This window comes from Peromyscus leucopus, chromosome 7 (assembly GCF_004664715.2).
Source record: "Peromyscus leucopus breed LL Stock chromosome 7, UCI_PerLeu_2.1, whole genome shotgun sequence".
Taxonomy (NCBI): Eukaryota; Metazoa; Chordata; class Mammalia; order Rodentia; family Cricetidae; genus Peromyscus; species Peromyscus leucopus.
Genome location: NC_051069.1, coordinates 38,646,193 through 38,668,480, shown reverse-complemented (window position 1 = coordinate 38,668,480; position 22,288 = coordinate 38,646,193).

The following is a 22,288-nucleotide window of genomic DNA, read 5'->3' as shown; positions in this document are numbered from 1 at the left end:
AGGGAAGAAGCTTCTCCACTGGTGGATGAGCAGAGCACTCACTGATCTATGAGCCTAGCAGACTGTCTTAAGAGTCATTTTATTGCTATGTTTTGTTGTTGTTGTTCTTAGACCAGTATAATTTAGTTTTACTAGTATTATTTATTTAGATTCCTGGGCTATCTAGTCTCTGGTTCTTGGTCACCCAAGCAGTGTTGGGTATGGATTCCATCTCATGAGGTGGGCCTAAGACAAATCAGACACATTGGTTGGTTACTGCCAAAAGCTTTATGCCACCATTGCCCTAGCATACCATGTAGACAGGATAACATTGTAGATCAAAGGGGTTGTGGCTTGGTTGGTGTTTATATTTCTCTTTTGTTGGCATGCAGAGCACCTTCCTGTCCCCAAAGACACTAGAACATAGGGGTGAAGGCTCTATTTAGGCACCAGCTTGAATTCTCCATTTTCAGTAAGTTGTATAGATGTTGTCTTCAGCAATGAGGCCTTGCTGTCAGTGTGTGAAGAGCAACCTATAGTCTTGGCAACAGCCTGGGTTGTTTGGGAAGTTCCATGGGGCCCCTTCGACCAACAACTCAATTAGATGTAAAGCAATTCCCAGAACTGGAAGTTTCATTTGACAGGACAGCCGGGGCTCTGTCTGCTCCATTATTTGGTGATTTTATGTAGATCGCCTTCCACATATGGAAACTTCTGCTGTATTACATTTCCATACTACTCCTCAGATGGCCTTTCATTTCAATTGTCTCTTCCCTCGCACTCTCCATTTGATCCTCTAATTCCAGCCCCCCCATCAATCTGTAACTATCTATTCTATTTTCATTTTCTAACCAGATCTATCTGCCCTCCTGGTTCCTGACTCTATACCTAATTGTTGCTTTGCATTCAGTACAGCAGCTGCACCTTAAGCAACTGCTGTCCCAACCAGCAATTGCAACTTGACAGCTCTCAGCAGCAGTTAGGCCACACAGGCCACAGCCAGGCTGGAATTCTGTTCCCTCAGGCACCTGCTCTTTTACAGCTGCTAAAGGAAACTTTCTCTAAGTCTATATCCTTCTGTAGAACTCAAGATTCAAAGGATGGGGTGAAATCCTGCTAGTTCAAAAAGGTTGAATAGCAGATAGCTAACCTTCTCTCCTTGCTCACATCTCCTAAAAAGGGGACCATCCTTTTGCTCAGTCCCCACTAAAGAACCCCAGCTACACTTTGTTCCTCCTTACCATTTCCTGTCAGCTAGTTGCTGACTCAGTCTCCTGACCCCAGGTTAATTTTATTTAATCAAACAAAAGTAACATGCCGTTGTATCATTAACAAAAGCATCAGAAACAAATGTAATATTCCTTTACACAGTTAAAATAATACTCCTCATTTCCCCCTTTTGTCTAAATAAAAAGAAAGGGTTTTAACTTAAATATAGTAAGACTATATACAATAAGAACCATTATCAAGTAAAGATTACATTCACAATCTCCAGTCCATTTCTGTCTGGCAAATTTAAGTAAAATACTTCATTATCTATCTTATCTTGGTGAATCCAAAGTTTTATACATAATTTTCTTTCTGTCATAATAAGGAAAACTGCAACTATAACTATCTAGTCTTCAACTTCATCAAAGACTACAGAAGGATATAATATTACCTGAGTAAACAGAAGTTAATTGCAAGCACCTTCTAAAACTCTAGAAATGACAGAGACATCTAGCTGCCTGGACATTCACCCAAAGTTCCTCTGCAAAGTTGGGGCATTCATCTTCGACCTACCAGCCTAGAATATTTGGCAGACTTTTCAATGAATTAGAAAATTTGAAGGACTCTTCTGCTTTGTATTGGCAAAGTTCATCAGTCACTTTCCTCTGTGTCCCACAGAATATCTGGCAGAACCTTCTGGGAAGCAGGAATCTCAAAGGACTGTCCTGCCTTGTCTTGGCAAAGTTCAACAGTCTTTCCTGTGTCCCTTGTCCAGTCTGTACAGTATACTGTCAGCAGTCCATGCAAGAGCAATGTCTTGCTCAAATTGCTAGCATTGCCACATTGAAAGCAAACTCTATATGGAGTTTTTTCAATGCCCATCATCCTTTTATGAAGTAGATTGGTGCTACCAGGAGCAAAACCCTATGTTAACAAAACAAAATGCCATATTCTATAGGTCTTTGAAGTGTTTGAAGACCATCTATCTGTCTAAAATATAATATACCTGTTTAACCTTGCAAATATACCTAATGTGACTACAAGTTTGATTTTCATAGATTAATTACTAGCCTCATTTACTAATTATACATTGAATTTTTAATTGAGCTATGTAAGTACAATACCCCAAACAAAAGTAGAAACATATATACAGTATAACAAAAATAACTTTAAATTTGTATCAATATACCAAAATTCATGCCAATCACAATATCTGAGATTAATAGTGGTCTTTTAATTCTATATTCCTATATTCCCCTAAATGATAACAAACATCCATAATCCACCAAATAACCAACAACCACCCACCCAACCTCTTGGGAATGCGATCCTTGTTTTCTCTAAACTACTTCCTGTGGGTGAAGGCACTTTTAGGAGTCCCTGAGAAAATTGAGATAATGGCCAAGTCCTGGAAAAATTAACTATAACCTGTGGCTTGGAATCTAACAGCTCCCTCAGATAAGGGGGTGAAAAGGTGCAGCATCAATGACACAGACACCAGGAGTCCCTTGAAAGCAAATAACAAACTCCTTTATTCAATAACAGGGTAGGCCTTATATAACTTCCTCCCAGCATCCAGTCGGTGTGGTCATCCCTCATTGGCTGGGCATGATCAGAAACTCTGACAGTGACTATTGCTAGGTCCTCAGGCAGACTCAGCATGATCAGTAACTCTGACAGCAACTAGAAATTCTGACAGCTCCTGTTGCTAGGCCCTCAGGCAGATTCCAGGTTGGCTCTTAAAGAGTACATTATGTGCATGCCTTGGCTACTGGTCTGAGACAATTTCCTTGACCCTATACCTGCCCTACTACAGTAACCTTTGTTGGTGTATATCACCTACCAAGATTCAGGAGGTCTCTTTTGATCAAACGTGATCCATATTAATCTTGAAGGAATTCAGAACCTCCTGTTTCCTGTGGAAACACAAGCAAAACCTTTCCCCCAGAGTAACATATTTTTTACTTTCTTTTTAAAGTTAAGGAATTCTTAAATAATATCTAGGCTAGTTTACTTCAGCTGTCCTTCTTTCAATCCCATATCTCTTAGGAGCTGTCATTTGCTTATCAGCAATCAAAAAAATTCAAGGTCAGTACAGCAACATACAGGATCCAGACTCCTGTGTGTTTCCCATCTCTGCATGGCTTATTGTTTTTAAACTGTTTCTTTCTTTCTATGACTGTCTATTATCCCTTTTCTTATTTTAAGCCTACACACACTTTTGAGCACACTGTAACCTCTTCAGAGGGTTTTTTTCTCCTGTCTGGATCTGTTTTTATTGCATTTAATCTTTTTTTGTCAGCATGAGCAAAAAATTGCTAAGCAGCACAGCTAGGTCCTCCAAGCCAGCTTTGGTGGCTGGCTCCACCTGCTTCTTTGGTCATCAAAGTTATGATTAAAGCTCTAGGCCTTGTCAGAGGTGCATTTGCCCAGGAACTGCATTTAACCCCCCAGAGCTCTAGAATGCTCTGCAGCTGCTGCAGCAGGCATTCTTTTTATTTTTATTTTTTTAACCTAACATACTGGCTACTCAAAGGCTTGTTGTAAGGCAGAAACTCTTAAAGGAGCCGTATTCAGTTTCTTGTCTGTTTGTTTGTTTGTTTGTTTTTAGCTTTCTCCGACCCTATGGAAATTTGAGCCTAACACTGGTATGCTAAAATGTAGTTTGGTTATTTTTTTTCACTCTTTATTCATTGGTCTTTGGGGATCCACCACATTTCTCCCAAAGAAATATAGGAAGACTTATTCTTACTTATGAATTCTTCACCTTAACTTGACTTATTTCTGGCCAGCTTTCCTTAAATTAAATTACCCCATCTACCATTTGCCTCTGGGTTTTTTACCTTTCTCTATTCTATATCTCTTTTTTTTACTTCTTGTTCCATTACTGGCTGTGCGGCTAGGTGGCTGGCTCCTGGCCTCCTTCTCCTTTTTTCTTGCTCCTCCCTCTTTCTCCATTTATTTATTCTCCCTACCTGGCAGCCCTGCCTCTCTCTCTCCTGCCTAGCTGTTGGATGTTTAGGGGTTTTTTTGTTTGCTTGTTTTTTGTTTTTGTTTTTTTGACCAATCAGGTATTTTAAGCAGGCAAAGTAACAGCTTCACAGAGATAAACAAATGCAACATAAAAGAATGGAACATATCTTTGCATCATTGAACAAATATTTCACAGCATAAATGAATGTAACACATCTTAAAATAATATTCCACAACATCTAACATCTGTGGTTCTATAGACTGTAGCTTGGTTGTCATTGTCTTCACAGCTAATATCCACATATAAGCAAATACATGCCATATTTTCTTTCTGGGTCTGAGTTATTTCACTCTGGATGATTTTTTTTCTAATTTCATCCATTTACCTGCAAATTTCATGATTTTATTTTTTTAATGGTTAAGTAATTGTGTAAATGTGCATTTTCTTTATTCATTCTTCATGGAGGGATATCTAGGTTGTTCCCAATATCTGGCTGTTATAATAGAACAGCAATGAACATGGTTGAGCAAGTGTCTCTGTGATAGGATAAAGCATCCTTTGCTTATATGCCTGAGTGATAGTGGTAGACATTGAGGTAGATGGATTCCCATCTTTCTGAAGAACTACCACACTGATTTCCATAGTAGCTGTAGGAGTTTGCATTCCCACCAGCAATGGATGAGTGTTCCCCTTACTCCACATCCTTGCCAGTATGCGCTTTCATTGTTTTATTGCTCTTAGTTATTCTGACAGGCATAAGTTGAAACCTCAGTGTAGTTTTGATATGCATTTCCCTGATCACTAAGGATGTTGAACATTTCTTTAAGTGTTGCTCAGGCATTTGAGATTCCTCCTTTGAGAATTCTCTGTTTAAATCTGTTCTGTACACCATTTCTTAAATTGTGTTATTTGGGTTATTTTTTTGAAATATTTGAGTTCTTTATATATTATGGGTACTAGCCCTCTATTGAATATACAGTTGGTAAAACCGCTTTTCCATTCTGCAGGCTTCTGCTTTGTCTGGATGGTGGTGCCACTGGAGTATACAAGCTTCTCAGTATCATGAGGTACCATTTACTGATTGTTGATCTTGGGATTCTTGCTTTTAATGTTTCCATATGAAGCTGAAAAATGTTCTTTCAAGATCTGTAAAGAATTATGTTAGAATTTTAATGGGGATTGCTTTGAATCTGTAGATTGATATTGGTATGGCCATTTTTACTATATTAATCCTATCAACCCATTAACATGGGAGAACATTCTATCTTCTGATGTATTTTTCAACTTCTTCCTTCAATGTCTTAAAGTTTTTATCATAAAAGTCCTTCACTTGCTTAGTTATGATTACCCCCAAGATATTTTCTATTATTTGACGTTATTGTAAAAAATGTTTTCCTTATTTCTCTCTCAGTCTGTTTGTCATTTGTACATAGGGAGGCTACTGATTTTTGTATGTTGATTTTGTATCTAACTACTTTGCTGAAAGTGTTTATCAGCTGTGGGAGTTTCCTGGTAAAATTTTTAGGGCCACTTATGTATGCTATCATAACATCTGCAAATAATGATATTTTGCCTTCTTCATTTCCAATTTGTATCCCATTTTTCTCCTTCAAATGTCTTATTGCTCTAAGTGTGGAGATATATTGTGTACCCCAATATATTGTGAGCCCTAATAAACTTATCTGAGAATCAGAGGACAGAGACAGCCTCTAGATTAGACATAGAAGCAAGATAGTAGCAGTATACACCCTTAATTCTGTTACTCCAGAGGCAGAGATCCCTCTGAATCTCTGTGAGTTCAATGCCTCACTGGAAACAGAGCCAGGCATGGTGGCACATACCTTTAATCCCAGAACTTGAGATCTCATGCCTTTGCTACGAAGTATTTGGGAAGCACAAATGCATTTAATCCCAGAACTAGGAAGGAAGTAATATGGCAGGGTACAGAAAGGTACATAAGGCAAGAGTAAACAGGGAGTCTCGCTCTGGAGGCTGAGGAATTGGTAAGGTGAGGTTGACTGTGGCTTGTTCTGATTCTCTGGTATTTCAGCTTTCACCCCAATATCTGGTTCTGGGTTTTCTATTAATAAGACCATTTAGCAATTTGTGTTACATCTAAGACTTAAAGAACTATATTGTACAGGTATAGAGAGTATGGACAACCTTGTCTTGTTCCTGATTTAGTGGAACTGCTTTGAGTTTCTCTCCATTTAAGTTAATGTTGACTAGGTATTCTATACACTACCTTTATAATGTTGAGATATGTCCCTTGTATCTCTAATCTCCCCAAGAATTTTACCATGAAGAGGTGTTAGATTTTGTCAGAGGCCTTTTCAACATCTAATGGGATGATCATATGTTTTTATCTTTCAGTTTATTTATATGGTGAGTTAAATTTCTTGATTTTATATGCTGAATTATTCCTGCATCTTTGGAATGAAGTCTACTTGATCATGCTTGATTATCTTTTTCGATGCATTCTTGCATTCAGTTTGCAAATATTGAGAATTTTTGCATCTATATTCATAAGAGACATTGGCCTGTAGTTTTCTTTGTTGGGTCTTTATGTGGTTTGGGTATCAGGGTAAATGTGGCCTCATAAAAATGTTTGGGCAATGTTCCTTATGTTTCTATTTTGCAGGATAATTTTTACAGTATTGGGTTTAATTATTCTTTGAACGACTGGTAGAATTCAGTGATAAAGCCATCTGGCCCTGAGCTTTTTTTGGTTGGGAGGCTTTTTAATGGCTGCTTCTATTTCACTAGGGGTTAAAGGTCTATTTCAATTGCTCATCTGATCTTAATTTAACTTTGGTATGTGTAAGCTTTGAGAAAATTATCAATTTATTTTATATTTTTCAACCTGGTAGAGTACAGGTTTTGAAAGTATGCCCTTATGATTCTTAGAATTTCCTCAATGTCTATTTTAATATCCTTCTTTTAACTTCTAAGTTTGTTAATTTGGATGTTCTCTCTCTGCTATTTAGCCATTTTGGGTATTTGTCAACCTTATCGATTCTCTCAAAGAACCAACCCTTTCTGTCATTGATTCTTTGCACGCTTCTGTTTTTGTTGTTATTGTCATTTCTATTGTGTTGGCTTTACCCCTGAATTTGACTATTTCTTGCCATCTACTCATTTTGGGTATGGTTTCTTCTTTCTGTTCTAGAGCTTTCAGGTGTTCTGTTAAGATACTAGTATGAGATCTCTCCCGTTTTATTATGTAGGCGCTTATTGCTATGAACTTGTACTGTGGGATGTCTTTCTGTATGCTGTGAATATGTGGGGCTTCCACTGGCTAATAAATAAAGCTGCATTGGCCTATTACAGGGCAGGATGGAGTCAGGTGGGAAAATTCAAGAGAGATAGTGATAGGAGAAGAGAGAGCGGGAAGAGATGCCAAACCACCGTCCAAGGAGCAACATGTAATGGGACACAGGTAAGGCCACAGAACACGTGGCAATATATAGATTAATAGTTATGGATTGGGTTAAGTTATAAGAGCTAGCTAGTAAGAAGCCTGAGCCATAAGCTATATAATTTACAATTAATATTAAACCTCTGAATGATTAGCTTATAAGCAGCTGTGGGACCTCAGAGCTGGGTGGGACCAGAGAAACTACGGCTACAAACTTGCCTTTTAGAACAGCCTTCATGTGTCCCATAAGTTGGGATATGTTGTTTATTCATTTTCATTCAATTCTAGAAAGTCTTTAATTTCTTTCTTAATTTCTGTCTTGAGCCCCCCCTTTTTTTTCATTCAGTAGTGAGTTGTTCAGTTTCTGTAAGTTTGTAATATTTTTGTTGTTTCTGTTGTTTGCTGATTCCTGCTCTAATTAGTAGTAATAAGAAAGGATGCCGGGTTCTGGTTCCCTTTTTTATATATGTTGAGATGTACTTTATGTCTGAGTATCTAGTCAGTTCTGGAAGGGTGCTGAGAACATATATTCTTTTGTGTTTGAATGAATTATTCTGTAAAGATCTTTTAGGTCCATTTGGTTTATAACATCAGTTAGCCCCAAGCATTTCTGTTTAGTTTTTTGTCTGGAAGGTCTGTCTATTGGTGAGAATAGGGTATTGAAATTTTACCCACTATCATCATGTGAGGGCCAATATGTGGTGTAAGGTGTAGTAGTGTTAATTTAAGAATTAGTTACCCTGTGTTTGGTCCATAGATATTAAGAATTGAAATGTCTTCTTGGTGAACTTTTCCTTTACACCTTCTGTATTATAATTAGTGTTGGTTTGAAGTCTATTTTTTCAGATATTAAAACAGCTACACCAGCTCTCTTCTGAGATACAGTTCCTTAGAATATCATTTTCCATCCTTTCACCATGAAGTAATGTCTACCCTTGATGTTAAGGTGTGCTTCTTATACAGCAGAACAATGCATCCTGTTTTCACATCCATTCTGTCAGTCTGTGCCTTTTTATTATGGAATTGAGACCATTGATGTAGAGAGATATCAATGATCATTCTTTGTTGTTTCTTGTTATTTGGTTGTGGTTGTGGTTGTGGTGGAGTGTGGTGGAGTGCTCCTGTGCACTCTCCTGCACTTGCTTCCTGTGCTTCCCTTTTGATTTGTTGGTCATGTGTTTTTTGGAGTATGTTTAACCACTTTAGGTTGGAGTTTTCCTTCTAGCACTTTCTGTAGGACTTTATTTATAGGTAGATATTGCTTAAATTTTATTTTATCATAGAATCTCTTATCTTTTTCATCTATTGTAATTGATCATCTTGCTGGGTATAGTAGTTCAGACTGGCCTCTCTGGTCTCTTAGAGTCTACAGCACATCTGTCCCAGCCGGTCTGGCCTTTAGAGTCTCCATTGAGAAGTCAGTTGTTATTCCACTAAGTCTTCCTTTATATGTTACTTGTCTTTTTCCCTCTCAACTTTTAATAGTCTTTCTTTGTTCTGTATGATTAGTGTTTTGATTATGTGTTGAAGAGACTTTCTTTTATGGCCTAATCTATTTGGTTTTCTTTATGCCTCTTGTACCTTTGTGGGCATTTCCATCTTTATGTTAGGAAAATTTTCTTTTATGATTTTGTTGAGAATGTTTTCCATACCTTTGACCTGGATTTCTTCTCCACCCTCCATTCATATTGTCCTTAGATCTGGTCTTTCAATATTTCCCATATTTCCTGGATGTTTTTGCCAGCATTGTTTTTAATTTATAATTTTAATTGACAGAGGTTTCCATTTCTTCTACCTTGTCTTTGATGCCTGAGATTTTCTATTCCATCTCTTGTGTACTGTTGGTAAGGCTTCCTCTGAGGTTCCTGTTCAAGTTCCTAAATTTTCTGCTTGCCTCAGTCTGTTTATTTATTGATCCTAATTACACTTTCAGGTTTTGAACTTTTTTTTCCATTTCTTTCCACTGTTTGTATTTTCATCGACTTCTGGTTTTTTTATGGATTTCTATAAGCAGTTTATTCATTTACTCTTTAAGGACCTCTACTATATTCACAAAGACTATTTTGAGCCACATTATTTGGCACACACTTTTAATCCCAGAAGGCAGAGGCAGGCGAATCTTCGAGTTTAAGGCTGACCTGGTCTATAAAGTCAGTTCAAGATCTACCAAGCTACACAGAAAAACTCTGTCTCAAAAAAACAAAAACAAAAAGAGGAGGCTATTTTAGGGTCTTTTTCTTGTGCTTCAACTGTGTTGTTGTACTTGGGGGCAGCTTTGGTACGATTTCGAGGCACTAGTGGATACATACTGCCCTGGATGTTTTGGTTGTGTTTTTATACTGGCACCTAGGCATCTGGGCTTGGGAAGATTATAATTCTAGGTGAGGACACCTAGGCTTGTCTTTATTAAGTCAGTATTTTGTTCCTGAGTTTCTATTTTCTCTCTGCTTCTTAAGAGAATGTGGTGGCTGTGTGTTACCTGTGAGGAATTTCCTTTGGGATCCTGATTGGTGTGGACACAAGGGATTCCAGGTAAAAATGTATTTTGAAGTATTGGGACCTGACATTTAGGAATGGGAATGGTCTAGGAAGGGAAGGTGTTCCACCAGGACCTGCTTAGTCCTCTAGAAATGGGGACAGAGAGTGTGGAGAGGCCATTGCAGCAGGTCTGCTATACAGCTGGAGATAAGAACGGTAACTGGACTTGGAAGAATGGAGGGACAAGCGAAGACCTGCAGTCAGCCTACCTGCTCTGCTGCCTCAAGTAGCCTGCGGGTTCCCGGGAAATGATGTTTGATTTGAGTGCTGGAACAAAGCAATGATTGGGGAAGGGAAGTTTGAAGTTAAGCTCTGTGTGATCCACTGGAGAAGCAGGCAGGGAGGAAAGGAAGCCACAGCAGGTTGCTGCAAAGCTAGGGATGAGACTAGGGATTGGATTTGGAGGCGAGGAAGGGTAGGTGAAGATCTAGTCCAAAGCCTTTCTCCAAGATTTTCTATAGATTGTGTGGTCTCCCTTCAGAACACAGCTCACCAGACTTCTTAGTCTTTCACTTGGTACCTAATGAATCTTCCCTATTTTCAGCCCTAAGTGACTGCTGAAGAGATTGTGTCCAGTAAAGGAATGTCTGGCTTAGTTTGGACTCTGTGTCGATCCATTTCCAGAAGAGAGCCAAGAAGAAAATGTGAAATACAGGAGAACGTTGCTGGGTGACCAAAGCCTCAACCGAGGTGCACTGGGAGCAGAGACTGAACACTGAAACCCCCAAAGGCACAGCAGCTGGTGACCACACAGCCACCTGGGAAAGTCTGTGACAGAGAGCTGGGGGTGGGTCTGATCCATCCTGAGCAGTCTTCCAGAGTGGCAAGACCAGCTCCTGCTTTCCTGAACATAAAAGGAAGAACCATTTCCCTCAAATCACTCCACTCCATCTGGTTATAAAAATAGCACAAACACTAGCATTTTGATCCGACAAAGTTTATTTCCCTCTCAGTCTGCATTTGGTGATAATTTCGGGGAATTATTGAACCTGGGTCCTCTTCACTGCACTGGGCTGATTTAGCTAATGATCTGTTAATGAGTTGTTAATCACTTATTCAAATTGGGAGGGCTGGGTGACTGAGCAGGTGCTGAACCTGAAGAAGAAATCTGCTTGCATAAAACCTTCCAGTTTCCACTTCTCTGGGAGCAGGTTCTTCCTGGCTTGTGCTTCCCATTTCCAAGCTTGGAAGTGGAATCTTGAGCATATTAGGCTCCTGGTGTCTCCTAAAATACTGACAGCCTGGATGCAGTAGTTTCTAATACATGTCTTGTTTGCTGATGTGGAAGAAATTTCTGTATAGCAGCAGTCTGGCTATCCCAACTGGAAAATCACTGAACGTTGGAGACATAGCATAGGCCCAGAGACAGCAAATTGTAAAAGTCTATACAGCTGCTGCGTACAAGTGTACAATAATATGGAAATATTTTCACTGGAATCCTCTGAGGATCAGATACAGCAACCAGATGATTCTGTGGGTGACATGATGAGGATTATAAAGGTTAAGACACTTCCCCAATGACAATTAACTAGAAAGTAAACAGGAATAGATTTCAATCTAGATGTGACAAAACTCAAATCCAAACACATCTTCCAAGAGTCACATGACCGATTCTAGAAACTAAAGTAAACAGAAAGGAAATTAATGTTATATGTTCATGCATGAAATATGTCATTTGCTCCTAAATCAATATTTATTAATCTATGGACAGGAGAAAATCTCTTTTAGTCAAACAGGGATGTTGTCTTAAATAAATATTTCTAATGGTATTCCCATAAATGTCTGTTGAATTCACTCCCCAAATGTTGTTACACACACCAAAACTGGGGACTTTGTTCTCTCACTGTTTGCTCAACTGTTACCACTGTCAACCAATTTAATAGGATTAATGAACCAGTTTTTCTGCCTAGAGAGCATTTGATGCATAACATGATAAACTGAACTGGGAAAGAGAGGACAGGACTCTTAAGCAAGTGCACACATTGAGAAAAGTGACAGCTGTCAACCCGCTATAGAGAAAGTGAAAGTAACAGCCAAAAGTAGCTCTGGACCTGTATTTAGTATAGCAAAATCCAGTAATGGATATTAATTATGCCTGTCCTGACTCATTGTCCTTATTCAATGTCTACAAAGAAAAGCAGAAATATGGAAAAGGTAAAGGAATTTAAACTAAAACTTATTTAGACACTTGTATAGACAAGTTTTTCTTTGATATTTCCTTGAAGGTTCCTTTTCACGATTTTACCATAAGTGTTAAAAATACTGAGGTTCAAATACCACCCCTAATGACAATAATAAATTGTCTATAAACACTGGCAAGTGCTTCAACATCCATAGTCTCCAGTGGTCCTCGTCATGAGGATGAAATGAGACAACCTGAGATCATAGTGTGGAAGTGAAAGCATCAGCTATTGTGACTTCTGGAAAAAAAATCTAGAATGGCAGTTGTGCTGCGTTAATAAGATACTCTTGCATTCTGTTCACAAGCTAGCATCAAGATACAGAAGCACATATTAAATAAACAAAAATTGGTCTGCATATTCAGGTTCTCTTTGCTAAAATGAGCAACTTTGTTTCAAAATTCCTTGCCTCACTTACAAAGTGTCTTCTGTTCAGCACAACACTGTAAGTTCCTACTAGGGATCTGTCAGAGTTCTAAAGCATGTCATAAGAATAGTAGAGAAAGACTTGGGGGAAAACTGAGTTATTTACATTCCTCTAGATGTGAAACATTATTACAGGGCATGGAACACTATTACCATGTAAGTGGCTGATTATCTGAACAGGTGACGTCCATGGAGGACTTTGAGAGGTGGCTGGACACGGACCCAGAAGATGACACACCACACTCTTGTTTATTTGTTTCTTTGTGTTTCTTTACTTGATTCAGTTATTTGTCAGTCAAATGATTTGCCTGAAATGAGTCAAAAGGAAGAGAGCTTGAAAAAATAAATGAAACCATGTATTTAAGACTAGCTTTCTCTGGACACCTAAATTCTGTCATTTATCTAGAGGGAGAGAGATGTTTGAGGTGTACTGACAAGCAAGTTTTTGTTCCATAAAATAAAAATAGGACACTTTTTAAATCGCAGAGATAAATGAGTAAAACCGCAATTTCAGGGACATGTGTTGGTTTGTTCTTTTATCTAACTCCTTGTTGACAAATACAATTTAAAGGAGCCAGAAACATACATTAAAACAAAACAAAAAAAAGCACTTCTAGTTTACAAGCACTTGTATGGCATACATCAACAAACTTTATTTAGGTGGTTTGAAGACAACAACTGTTTGCATTTTATTTTTTTTTCCAGAACCAATGTTAAAATAAAAAGTTTCACTCTTTAATCACATCTTCTGGTACTAATCACACAAAGACAGCTTGATAGAAACTTGAATTTTACAAATGCAAACATTTAATCCCAGTCAGAATTAAAATTGGCTTTGAGACTTCTTTTCTGGATTGCTGGTTCCTGTTAGACATATAAGAGCCAGGATTCCAAGCAGCTGAAGAAAAAGAAAAAGAAAACAAGAAAAACAACTTCTCAACAATGACATTTTCAAGTATGTAAGAGGATTTGTTTGTAGGGATTGCTTTCACCTATATCAGAAAATTCTGCTCATCGCTTCCTTCAAAGATATATGTATTTATTACATTAATCAGAGAAAGGGTTGTATAATAAAAGAAATTTAGTAAATAAATAAAGATGGGTAGAAATGAAGTTTGTTTTGCAACTACCAAATGCACTTCTGGAGAAAAGCCCTTATCAGTTTCTAGGGGATGGTTTGTCCCATTATGGGGAATGTATACACCATACATGAATGAATACAATTCTCTCTGAGCTGGTACAATGACATCTGTCTGAATAAGGGAGAGGGGAAGTCTTTGTCATACCTGTCACTGACCAGTTACTAACGTTTTCCAACAAGGGCATTAGATGCAAAACTCTGAGTGATCAATTTGTATCTCAAGTATGGAAACAAAAGAGAAAATGTATTTAAACACAATGTGCTTGTGGCAAGAGCTAGTGTATTAAGTATGCTTCAATTCCGTAAGCCTTTATTAAGCACCATCTATGAGAAATCTTTCTAGGCCTTTGATTGTTCAAGGAGTTCATTGTCTAGTAGAGAAAATGGTCAGGCCAAAATAAATGTATTCAACAAACATTTGTCAAAGCAATTTGAACACACACATACAAGATACAAAGAAGAGGTTGATTAATTCTTCTTGGGGAAAATATGGAAAGGTTTGAATTAGGTACTTGACCGTGAGAGATAAATGCCTGGTGGAAGATGTGGATGGGGAGCTCTAGGCAGAGAAGATGCCTGAATAAAGTCTGGGAGGTGTAAAATATCACAGAAGATTCTGAAATGTCTGTTTCTACACTGATGAAGCATAACAATGCTGTGGAAGGACAGAAGAGATTTGGGGGCAGGCGATGCATTATTAAGATGACCAGTGTGCTGGGAAGCCACTCATAGACATAGTGAAGGTGCTTACTTGATGTTATCCAGCACATAAAGATTAGCTTGTGAACTTTACCAGAAGTGGAAACACAGACAAAGGAGATGTGGAGACAAGGGGCATGAGATGCTCTGGATCAAGACAGAGGCAAAACTACAGATAAAACAATGGTAGAGGTTTCCATTTAGAAGATCTAGGTTGTGGCCTCATTTTTTAAATAGGGTAAGTCAATTAATGCGTGTGGGGTGTGTGTGTGTGTGTGTGTGTGTGTGTGTGTGTGTGTGTGTGTGTGTATCTGATATGCACACATCCTCCCTTTGAGGGCATTTTAAATAAGAATTCTAAGTCCTGTGCTCTGACTCAGTAGCTTCTTACTTATTACCTTATTGAAGTTGAACTGCTTTTTGTGAGGTTCTGTGAGGCCTTTCCACTAGATCATTCTCTAAATAATATTATATATTGATGTCTATTTATTCTTTTTCCATTTATCAAGTTGTCTGTTCCATAAATTTTTAGCCATTAAATATTCCATTCTACCTTTTAATCAATGAAAACTCAGTCAGGATTCCAGAATCAAGGCCTATTACCTCACATTCCCTAGCGATGACTGATTGAACGCTTGTCTTTCTTGACCTCTTCATCTCTAATCCACATAGGTTTACTCCTTAAGCCTGGCTGTGTAGTCCAGGCTTCCACATCCCCAGACTCCTAACTCAAGCATCCACTTCTCTAAGCAAAATGTTTTTATTACCATCTTGTTTGCCAAGTGACTTCTTCAACTTTACAGTCAGATTTTTCCATTGCTCCCGTTGAATTTCAAGAATCCAGAATAGTGTTTCTGTAGAACCTAAGCTTATGTTTGCTACTGATGCAGAATGTCTTCTTTCTTTAAAACCCAAACACTGAGTGAAGCCCCACAAATGTCCTCTCTGCACTCAACTGAGTAGCTGAGCACCGATGGAGAAGAGCACACAGCTAGACAACCCTCTTCAAACCAAAGTGGGTTTTCTAAATGACACTGCAGGTCTAATGTTTCTCTCTTCAGGAATTCCTGCCACTGGCTAATTCTCCAGCATCTCTCCAAGAGAAAACAGAAGGTATCAGATAGGAATTTTTTCATCTTTCCCTTTCCAGACATAAAATTCTTCCTTGTCTCAATCTTCCCCCTCTTGCTGTTCTGTGATGTTCTGGGGCACGTACCAGTTCCCACATGTTCCTTCTACCTCATACTTTCAGACCACATAAAGAACAGCCTGATTTTTAAACCCTCTTTCCGCAATGACAATAGCTCTTCATTTAGATCCTGCCATCACATTTCAGTGAAGTAGAATTTATCCTGAACAACAAACTAGAAACAAACCAAAGCACAATAAACTCTCCCATTATCTCCATGTTTATCTCAGCTACCCTGCCACCTGCTTTCTCCTCTTTACAAACATGTCAATCTACATGCTCCTTCTACCTGACTGCAATCCACCATTGAAACAGCTTTCACTCAGAAATTCATTCATCTTCCAGGGGCTGAATTCAAAGAAAAGTTCACAGCTTAAAAACTGACAGTGTTTTAGCCTTTGAGCCACTTGTAGTTTTCTACCACTACATCCGTGACGATTTTCTTCCTTTTCTTGAGTGCACACAGGTTGTTTTCCTTGGAACAGTGTGTGTCTGAGTGGCCCAAACTCATTCAACAGCCCACTTTTCCTCTCAGGCTATTTGGTGGCACTAGACAGGGTTTGAGGCAAGTTTTGATGTGTCAGAATATAGAGTGAATATTTTTGGCTTTGCGGGCCATGGGGTTTTGTCACAACTACCTGGCTCTGCTTTTGTAGGATGGAAGCTGCCAGAGGGGAGGTACAAATTAATAGGCATGGCTGTGTTCTAAGTAAAGTGCATTTAGAAATTCAGGCAGCAGGGTCTGGAGGTGTAACTCAGTGGGTAAGAGTGCTTGTGGTCTGAGCACAAGGACCTAAGTTTAGATTCATAGCTATGTCAATATTCATAGCCAGGTAAGTAGCTATGTGGCCAGTGATGGAGGACACTAGATATCTTCCTCTGACCTCTGTGCACTTACCTGCACACATACATGTGCATACATTACACACATATACATATAGTCACACACAAAGAAAACACGTAAAGCAAATAGACTGAATGTACCCAAGGGAACTTACCAGAGCCTGGTCTAGATTTTCTCTTGCAAGCTATGGCCTCAATGTCTATTTGGAGATGAATTAAGGACTGATAGTGATGTGCATCTCTGACTTTTTCTCTACTTTCCAAACTGACTTTATTTTTTAAAAAATTACATTTTAAGTTAATTTAAAATTGTTTCACAATATGTATTTTGATGATATTCTTTCTCCTCCCCCAAATCTTCCTAGATCCTCTGTATTTCCCTGCACACACGATTCCTTGTTTTTTTTTCTCTTTCTCAAAAGAACATTTAAAAAGTCAATTCCCCCCAAGCAACCATCAAACTATAACAACAGTAACAACAACAAAAGTACACAAAAATATGTTCAGTCTGTTTTGTGCTGGCCAAGTATTTTTTTTTTTGTTAGTTTTTTTCAAGACAGGGTTTCTCTGGTGTTTTTGTGCCTGTCCTGGATCTCTCTTTGTAGACCAGACTGGCCTTGAACTCATAGAGATTCTCTTGGCTCTGCCTCCCAAGTGCTGGGATTAAAGGCGAGCGCCGCCGCCGCCGCCGCCGCCACCACCCAGCTATGGCCAACTACTTCTATGCTTAGGGCCTGACCTGGAGTGTGGTTGATATACCTAGTGTCACTAAGTCAGAGAAAACTGGTTTTCCCTCTCCAGGATGGTATTAGTTGTACAGAGTTTTTTGTTTATGGATGGGACGTTGTGTCCACTTTCCCTTCTCAGTGCTGGAATTTTATTGGGCTTGAACTTGTTAAGATCTTGTGCATGCTCTCACAATCTATATGAGTTCATACATGCATAAGTCAGGTTATGTCTGGAAGACAGCATTTCTTTGCAGTCATTCACTGCCTAGGACTCTTACAAATCTTTATGCCTCGCCTTCCCCACAGATCCATGAGCCTTGAGAAGAGGGGTTTAATAAAGACATCTCATTTAGGGCTGAGTGTTTCAAAGTCTCAACATCTGCACATTGTTCAGTTGTGGGGCTCTGTGTTAATTATCACCTCCTAGTGCATGAAGAAGCTTCTCTGATGAGGGTTGAGAAATGCACTGATCTGTGTGTATACAAATATGTCATTAGGAGTCACTTTAGCAGAATAATAGTAATAAGTTTTTCCCTAGACCCCATGACCTATCTAATCTCATGTTATTGGACTCATTAACAGTGTCAGATATGGGTTCCGTCTTATAGAGAGAGCCTTTAACAGTATTTCTAAAATGTGATTGATGACCCCATAGCAGTTATGCCACTGGTACACCAATATATCTTGTAGGCACGTCAGTGTTGTAGGTCACAGAGTCTGTAGTTGGGTGAAACTGATCATTACCTTTCTTCTCCTCTAGTACCATGTACAATATCTGCCAGCACTATGGATGCTAAGTCAGTAGAGGAGAAGATTTTAATTGGAAACCACTCAGTTCCTCCATGTGCAGTGATATAAGTATAAGTAAGTGGTATCTTCAGCAACAGAGCTCTACTGTCAGGTTTTGGAGGATAACTAATAACATGGCCAATATGTTTTCTCTTATATATGGATGTCTTTTTTTTTTTAAGCTTTCCATATAGGTGTTTCCTTTAGAATGTCCACAGAAGTGAGGTAGCAAATAAAGGACCAGAGGAAAGGAAGGAATCTTCCAAGAAAGGATAAACAGAATAAAGGAATAAAGGGGAAATGAGAATAGGAGGACTAAATGGGGAGAGGGATGTCATAGCACTGGAAAAGACAAACAACTAACACTAAAGACCTTTTGAAAAATCATATGGAAGCCTATTACCCTAGGAACTTCATAAAATTTATGAGTCACCATATATAGGCAAGACAATGCCCCAATTAGACATCATGTGCTACTAGTACCAGGAATGGATTACATCTTGTTGAGTCTTTGGCCAAAGAGGTCCCACGGACACTGTTCCTTAAATATTTCAAACCATTGCCAAAGTTATGATTTTGCTATTCCTACTGGAACAGATCAAGGAAACCACAGAATCGCCAAGTTTCTGTAATGACAACTAAAGTTCTTGTGATGGCACATAGAATGGTATGTAGCTCTATGTGATAGCCATACCCAATCATTAATGTCAAATGAAATCCCTGCTATTCTTTTCCTCACTGTCTACTCTCTTAACACACACTCCTTGCTGTCCACTGGATGTTCCTTGTCTTTTCCAAGCATGTGTGAGGGCCTTTGCGCTGAATGTCTAACACATCCACTTCAAAGCTTGGTTTTAATGTGGCTTTGTCTATGGAAATGAATGTAATTCCTTGGTTTAAAAGTGTATTCTCCACTTCTTGGCAGCTTCAACCACCCTATCCTTTGTTCCTATTTATATGGTTTTCACTTTCCAAGATCTTATACACCTATTTCCATTATCTAGATTTTCATGTGTGATCAGGGTTTAGTCTTAAATGAAATGAATGTTGCTAGCTCCATTAAATCCAAGGAAGAATTATATACATCAATTTTCACTAGTCAACTTAGAGAGGCTCTTCATTAGATTTTTATTTGCCTATGCAGAAGTGGTACTTGGGAGAGGTCAAGACCATGAAAGAAGATTTTAGAATCACCACTGGATTCAACAAGAGTGGGCTGAATGGTAACAATGTTTTCTGATAAATCCTCTTATTTAGGATTGACAGGAATGACATACCAGCCCAAAGGACTTGAAATAAATGATTAAAGGAAGAGAAGATATGGTAAAGAATGTTAATAAAGGAACCAAAAAAAGGGGAAAATGTATTAAGTTTTAGCATATGATTATTATAGTCTAATGTTAGAAGTGATCATTAATAGAGGCTGGAGAGTATTGAAGACATTTTAGTACAGTGATAAGTGTGCAAACCAGACTTATGAACACTGAAATGGAAGCGGGGGTGGCAGGAAGGGCAGTGTATTAAGTATGTAAGCATTCTAAGGAGGTTAACAATGAATGAAAAATGAGAGCTAAGGTACAGCTCAGTAGCAGAAGGATGCATTGTATATTCAAAACCCTGGTTGGGCTTTAGTTCTGATCATGGTTATGCACAAGTACACACATCCCCATCCACAACCCACACACAAATATCTAAGAGTAGCATAGCAAAATAAGGAGAAATCTAAGGGTGGATAGCTTCCATTCATTTTACTATCTTGTAGCAGGGTCCTTTGCTGTTGTTCCCTTTGGGGGTGGGGGCCAAGTAGGAGCAGAGTCAAACCACACAGACCCTGGGAGAAAGTTGAAACAACAAGCTCAGTTTATTCAGGAAGAGGCAAGCCTTATATACCCTCCACCCCACCCTTAGGGGAAGTCTGATGAATATGCATCAGCTGGTGTGATATGGCTGCCTCTCATTGGTCCGGTCATCTCCAGATCATGTTTCAGCTGCTGTTGGTAAGACCCTTAAACAGACCCAGGCTGGCTCTCAGAAAGTATCTTTTTTACTTTGTTTAAGCTGTCTGGCCCTCAAGCCCGTTAGGGATGAGTCATTCCACACTACCTTTCTCAAGTGTATTTACATTTAAACAAATTGTATAAACAGTAACATTTGTTGAAATTTTATCTCCTATTATATACTATGCTAAGCATACTGTCTTTATATTCATGAGACAGGTCTTAATATCCCAGTTTTTTAGAGAGGGTCAATAGGGGACTGAAAGTTTAGGTGTCCTAGCTATATTTCCAATACTATGAAAAATACTCTGAAAGATGCAACTTAAGGAAGAGAGGGCACATCCTGACTCACAGTTCCAGTGTGTAGTCCATCATGGTGGGAAAGAGTGTAAGGCACCTGGTCACATTTTATCCCTAGTGAGGAGGTAGAGCAAAATTACTTCTGCTGTTTGGCTAGCTTTCTTCTTCTTATGCAGTCTGAGATTTGAGTCCAAGGAATGGTGCTGCCCACTTTTAGAGTAGAATTTCCTATTCCATTCAGTGCAATGGAGATAGTCCCTCCTATGATTAGGCCAGACACTAACCTATTCTACATAATCTCTCACAGACATGCCCTGGGCTTGTCTCCTAGATAATTTCAAATCCTGTCAAGCTGATAATCAATATCTAACATCCCATTAGATTAGGGTCATCCAAATTAGCCAGCTGATGCTAGGCTTAACATTCTATCTTAAATCTCTTTAAACTCAGAGCTGTGTCTGCAATGCAAAATAAAATAAAATAAAATAAAAGGAAAGGAAACTTGAGGGAAGTAAGATTTATTTTAGCTCATGATTCCAAAGCTTTCACTCCATCGTGGTGGAGAGGGGTTGGCAGAGCAAAGCCGCTAACAATATGGCACTCAGGAAGCAGAGAAGAGTAAGTAAGTACCATTGTGCCAGTTGGCTTTCTCCAGGTAAAATACTCACTACAAAGTGTTTCAGTTTAATGGATTAATTGTCTGATGAATATCACATGAGGATATTTTACTTACTGTTTTATATGTAGGATTGTAGAAGGTGGTATTTTCCTTTTTCCTCTTGCATCCCACCTAAGCTGACAACCTACAAGACGCTCCTGTCTACATTCAGAGCAGATCTTAACTTATTAATCCTTTCTGGAAATACCCTCATGGGTACACTCAGAGTCCAGAGTCCAACTTTATTGATCTAGGTACTTCTCAATCCAGTCAAGCTGATAAAGAAGCAGAACCAAAAAGAATTCTCAACTATTATGTTCTTTATTATTATTTATTTGATGCTTTGCTAGAAATAAATTTTATTTTTCCTACTGTTAACTAGACTCAAAGAGCTTATTATTGAATAAAGGAAAAACACAAATTATACCTTATTAAATGTTGATTCAATTAAGTGCACATATGACCAATAAATTTTAGATATGTTAAAATTAAGATATTTTTCAAATAATTTATATATTTATAAATTTAAAATGATTATTTATTTGCTTAATATATGTGAAATATATACAGATAGAATTATTAACTGAATTAAATGCCAATTCTAAAACCTGATCTAAAAGTGGTTAGTTTACTTTATCATTATATGTATTTGTTTTTGTACAAAAATAGATTATCATTATAGTCAATGTGAAATCTTCTCAAGTTAAATTTAATTAGATGTTTCCCTAATGGTATAGTAATTTTAACAGGTAAAAAAAGATAAATGATACCATTTCAGAATAGCCAGTCATAGGATTTGGGTTAATTAGTGGATTATTGGTCAGGCTGTAACAGCTGGTTGATTCTTTCCATGTGTGGCATATCCTTGAGCCATATAGCACCAGGCAGAGCTTGCTTTCCCGATTTAACTTCACTGCTCACGTCACAGGGTTTTTGGAATCCATGCCATTCGTTCAGCTGTAAGGAGTTGGCCACCGGGATTTGTCCTGCTGTAGTCTCCTCATATTTTATTTTATGTTCATCTAACATTATCTTTCAATGAGTATATATTTACTCGTTATAGCATCATTAAAAACAAACACTGCCTCACTAGAATCTTACTCTAATTAAATGTGCCAATTAAAGATGGTAGTTCACAAAGGATATGGAATCCATTACACTGCTTTCAAGGGCATAGGGTATCTGACACAGTTGTTATCTAGAAACAAATTCAAATTTGT